Raw genomic sequence first — 6000 nt, 5'->3', positions numbered from 1 at the left:
TTGTTTTTTTTACATAAATGACTTCTCAATATTTAATGTGAGTATTTAACAATATTAAATACTTCGGAAGTGCTTTTTTATACCTGAAAGAGGAAGGGGATTATTTTTACTCAGAAGAGTCTTCTGAAGTAGCTTAGTACTGTCATTCAACATTTTCTGGTTAGGAAATTGGGGCAGAAAGAAGCAAACGGATTCACTGACACACTGAACATTTGTAAAAAGGACAGAATTAGGACTCGCAGCAGCCGAATCACAAACTGGGCGCGTTCAGCATGACAGCGTGGTCAGTGTAGCAGCAGCATCAGTTAAAAACGGGCGGCTGGGCTGGATGCAGGTGTCAGATAAGCTAGCCCTGAGGGGCAGTATCCTCAGACAAGAGTCCAACACAGGGAAGTATGCCCTGCTGTCTAAGCCATTAGGCAGAAATTAAATAATTGCATCTTCCTAGCAAAGAGTTTGAATTAGTAGCAAATGACCATGTGGATTAGAGTGGAATGCCTGAGGCCTGTAATCCGGCCAGCCAATAGTGGAAAGGGTATATTTGAGCAGACAATGAATCCAGTGTGTTCAAATATTAGCTCTAACCAGTCTACCTCAACTTAGTTGGGGGCCTGGTCTTTATTAAAGAGGAGAAATGACTATGTATTATAAAGCAGATGAAAAAGAACTATTCCTGATATATTTTGGATAGTAACCCCTTATTGGATATATCATTTGCAAATATCTTCTTCCATGTGGTAGGTTGTCTTTTTGTTTTGTTGATGGTTCCCTAGGCTGTGCAAAAGTTTTTTAGTTTGATATAGTTCCATTTGTTTATTTTTGCTTTTGTTTCCCTTGCCTGAGGAGACATAGCTAGAAAGATATTGCTAAGACATGTCAAAGAGCATACTGCCTGTACTTTCTTGTAGGAGTTTTATGGTTTCAGGTCTTACTGTAGCATTGTTTACAATAGCTGGGATATGGAAACAACCTAAGTGCTCATCAGTGGATGAATGGATAAAAAAGATGTGGTACATGTACACAATGGAATACTAAGCCATAAAAAGATGGAATCTTGCCATTTGTGACAACATGGATGGAAATAAGGGAAATAAGTCAGATGGAGAAAGAAAAATATTATATGATTTCACTTTATATGGCGTATAAAAAACAAGCAAACAAATGAACAAACCAAACAAAAGCAAACATGTAAATACAGAGAACAGAGTATTGATTACCAGAAGGAAAAGGGGGCAAAGGGAGGATGGAAGGGATAAACGGGAACCAACTATATGGTGCTGAATGGAAACTAAATTTTTGGTGGTAAGCATGCTCTAGGGTATACAGAAATAAAAATATAATATTGTACACATAAAACTATATAATGTTTAAACCAATGTTACGTCAATAAAAAATAAATTTAAAAAAGAACTATTCCCCATCTGCTGACAGCAACATCCATAATAACAATGATTCTAAGAAGTGATGGAGAATTAGTACTCATTGGGACATTACATTAATCATAGAATGGATTTCTCCATCTGTTTCCTTCAATTGAAAATGGCCAAGGGGCATCTGAGTTTACCATTTACCAGCTTTCTTGGAAACTAACTCGTGACTAGGAAATGCAGGTTATGACAAATCCCATTCTAGCGAACTTGTACCAAAAACTGTTCATACTGTTTTGTCATATTGATTTTTGTTGCATAAATAATATTTAAAATATAGGAGGACATTGATTGCCAGTGTCTGTGTCTTGGGTATCATTTTTGTAGCAGTTTAATCTGAATGTTTATAATGTTTAAAACGAAATGCTTGGGCTTCCCTGGTGGCGCAGTGGTTGAGAGTCCGCCTGCTGATGCAGGGGACACGGGTTCGTGCCCCGGTCCGGGAAGATCCCACGTGCTGCGGAGCGGCTAGGCCCGTGAGCCATGGCCGCTGAGCCTGCGCATCCGGAGCCTGTGCTCCACCACGGGAGAGGCCACAACAGTGAGAGGCCCGCATACCGCAAAAAAAAAAAAAAAAAAAAAAAATGAAATGCTTATTCAGTGAACGATGAAGTATCACGATTCTGGTGAAGACTCAGAAAAATCTTAGTTTCAGATTCTGAAGGGTAAAGGGGAATATTAGGCACATAAAAAATCTGTTGCCAAATAGAATATTTTCAATGATGTGTTATGTGTTACCTTGTTATAATTAAATATTTTTCTTCTCTTTCAGAGTTAGCTGACTGGGAAGGAAATGAAAATTCCCATCTTTTTCTCACTGACCAATATCTGGGTGACTGAGAGTCTTGGGGTGCAAAAGGTAATATGATGCCTCACTTGTCTTACTGGATGCCAATTCAAAGAACTCGTCCCCTGGCGGTGGTGGTGACATTTGCTACAGTTGGATTAGCAGCATTTAAAAATGTGGGCTCACTGGATGCAAATTCACCGACACCAAAAGAAGAGATGAGTTAGCTGTGATGTCTTGTGGTTGTGCTTACAAGCAGAAAACCCTGCTGCTGTCCTCTGATGCACTTTGGCTTTGACATAAAAAGTGATGGCTCAGCCTTTCAGAGGAAAAGCTTCAAGGCAGCTTTTGTCTTATCTCCTGGACTGTCTCCTGAGAGGCAGGCTTGTCAGCTTCGAGTCAAATAAATCCAGGCTTTGAGATTCGGAGGAGAAGATGAGCTATGCCTTTGCTCTCTTGGCAGTCATCTGGGGACTTGCTGTGAAAATCCTTTGCCTAAGATGAATTATCAGCCCCTCAAGAGTTTCACTAAAGGAAAGTAAACTGTACTCATGAAAATTAAATGGTGGCACTCCAGATAATGACAAGAGGGTGCTCTCTCTCTCTCCTTTAAATTCAGGAATTCAGTGCTTTGGTTTTCAGTGATGCTCTGTGCATTTGTAGATCAAGGAGCTGGAATATTAGGAAGAGTGTTTTTGTCTGTCTTTCTTATTCCAATGCCTTAAAATCATGGCTTAGGTCCTTGGAACCTTTTCTTGCTTGCCAATGTAAATAAAATAAAGAAGAGAGACATATACTATGGTGAGAATATGAAGTCAGCAGAAAACTGCTGTGGAGTTTGCAAGACACAGTCAACTATATCTAGCTCAGAAGGTGCATTTAAGGATTAATTAGTTTAAGTTGCAGAATATTTGGAAAAGGAAGCATGAGGCATGGAGACTAATCAATAAAATATACACTTTGTAAACATTTTAACCACCTAGCCCCAATATCTCTCCCCACCAAAACACTGTTTGTTTATTTTTATATTATTTGTTCGCATCTATCAGCCTTAATAAAATATTTCTTTTATTGTTTTAGTATTGATATTTTATCAAGTCTTTCTTTTCTCAACAAATACAAGCTGTATTTGCACTGGAACATTTCTGTAGATCAATCTCTTTAAAAATAAAAATCCCCCCCACCGCCAAAAAAAGAGTTAGTGCCAGTTTATCAAGAAGAAAATAAAACTCAGATGGCTTTCAGTCCATTTTCAAGTAAAGTATGAAATATCAGGAGATGGTTTGTGTTTTATACATGTTCACTTTAGATTAAAATGAAATTTTCATAATGTTCTTTAAAATACAATCCAATTAAATTTCCAGTGTCTTTGTTTACAAGTTCCTAGATGGAACTTTCGAAAAGCTCATACTGTAGTAATAACCATAAAGCCACCTTGCTAAGAAAATGTTACCCAACTTAGAAATAATGTCTTTATAGTCTGTGTGGGAATACATAAGTCCAGAATCTTTAGTAGGTGATTATACTGATTGAGTCTGCATTTTCTCTCCTGTTGTGTCCTCTTTATTGAGGACACATTCTGAATGGCACTCGGCTACCAAGTGGGGAGCATAAGGCAGGCACAAATCTATTATTTGAGAAAGTTGAGCCCTGAGAATTTGAGGCAGCTACTCAAAGTCATACAGCTGATGGCGGGTTCAAGTTCCCAGGTCTTGTTTTCAGAAACATGTACTTCCATTCCTTGAGTAATTCTTAGCCTCTACTAAGGCTGGGGTCAATTTCTCAGGGACAGCCAAGGTATTATACTTAGACATGGCCAAGTACATAGCAACTCACATCTAGATAAAATTGGCAGATACTACGCTGAGAACTTTTATACACAATATCTCCTCTACTCTTCACAAGAAGTCTGTAAGATGGATTCTATTAATGTCCCCATTTTACAGATGAGAAATTGAAAACAACAGAGGTCAGGCAACTTTTTCAAGGTCACATATGTAAGAAAATGGCCAAACCAGAAACTGAAACTAAGTCTTTCTGTACATTTGAAAGTCCATACATTAAACCACTCCACTCCATGGCCTCTACACATAAACAAGAAAGATACAAACAGGATGAAAATCCACATTCATTATTTAAAACAAGCACATTTTCAAATGTCTTTTTAAGGAATAGTCATATGCAAACAATGACAAGATGAAGTATTCCTGAAATACGAGTTTAAATTTTGGGAATGCAAACAGTGAGAACTCAGTACTTTAGTGTGTAGGGATGATTACAATGGTTCTGCATAAATACACACATCCTTTCCGCAAGTGAAATAGCAAACTATGTGTAAGACGTGTGTAAATTATTTTTGCATACGTATTAGCTACCACTTGTAAAATCCTATTAAGAAATTGTTGTCGACAACAGCCAGCACTGGGGAGCAGAATGAGATCTCTGGTTGTATCAGTTATGTCCTCGCGGCTGACAGAATATTTATTCCCAGAGTTAACTGTTATAAATTGTTTGTTGCCCCTTCAGTTGCTACAAGCTCGTGATGGAGACTGGGCAGAGAGGACAACCTGTAATTCAGGATGGTTTGGAAGCTGGTTGCCTAGGAAACTGGGATGAGCAGCAAATGCCCAGCAAAACTGACTTGTCAACAAGATAGGGGATTTTCTTTTTTGATCTGCATTGCTTTCTGAATGTATATTTTGTGACTCATGTGGAGTCTGATTTGGGCCATTAGCCCTTGGTGGGCTGTGTATGCCAAAGTGGGCCAAAGGTTAGTCAGGGAGGATGGGAAATTTTTCATAAACATTGTGCTGACAAAATACTGGGGAGAAAGGGCATGATGGTGCAGTTAAAAAGGGGTTTATAAGATAAGCTAATCAACAGATGAATATTTTACATAACATAACATGCTTACAATTCTTATCATAACTTTCCATCTAAATTTGTAGTAGCAAAACTTACTTTTCTTTAACATAAAAGTTTTATTTGTTGTAATCCACTGTTCCCTGCTCTTATACCAGAAGCTTTGATTTATAGTAAAGTAGTTACCTCCAAGGGTAGCACCTGGAAATTCACAAAGCTTTGAGGAAAATAGTACCTAATTTTCCTATAGTTTTTTTTTTTTTTTTTTTTTTGCGGTACGCGGGCCTCTCACTGCTGTGGCCTCTCCCGTTGCGGAGCACAGGCTCCGGACGTGCAGGCTCAGCGGCCATGGCTCATGGGCCCAGCCACTCCGCAGCATGTGAGATCCTCCCGGATCGGGGCACGAACCCGTATCCCCTGCATCGGCAGGCGGACTCTCAACCGCTGTGCCACCAGGGAAGCCCTCCCTATAGTTTTAAAGCATGAACACTTAATTTTTTATTTTTAAATGTATCACACATGTACACATATACATTTTATAAGTATGTATACATGCGTGCATATATATTTAAGTAGAATCATATGAAATTGCTGATTTTAGACTATACTGGGTCTACAAAAATGGCAAATATATATATATATACTTCAACTTATAAACAGGAGAGATCATAGAATACATTTTTTTTTCTTGTCCTTTTTTGCTTGGGTTCCCATTTCCTCTTTTCCCATCTCCACCTTACCCTGTCTATATCAGCCCTACCCTGCCCTTCTCATATATCCTCACTCTATCCTCGCCTCACAAACAATTCACATTAACGAACTATCAATAATATATATCTTCATAGTCATAGAATCATAAACATATGTGCAGCTATACATGGGCTAGCGACCAAACTTGTGGTGTGGAACCTCAAACTTCCAGAT

The sequence above is a fragment of the Delphinapterus leucas genome, chromosome 17, assembly GCF_059928025.1.
Source record: "Delphinapterus leucas isolate spDelLeu-1000000601 "Yukka" chromosome 17, BTC_Dleu_Yukka2, whole genome shotgun sequence".
NCBI classification, from domain to species: Eukaryota; Metazoa; Chordata; class Mammalia; order Artiodactyla; family Monodontidae; genus Delphinapterus; species Delphinapterus leucas.
The sequence above is the reverse complement of the archived record's forward strand: the minus strand, read 5'-3'. Positions refer to the sequence as shown.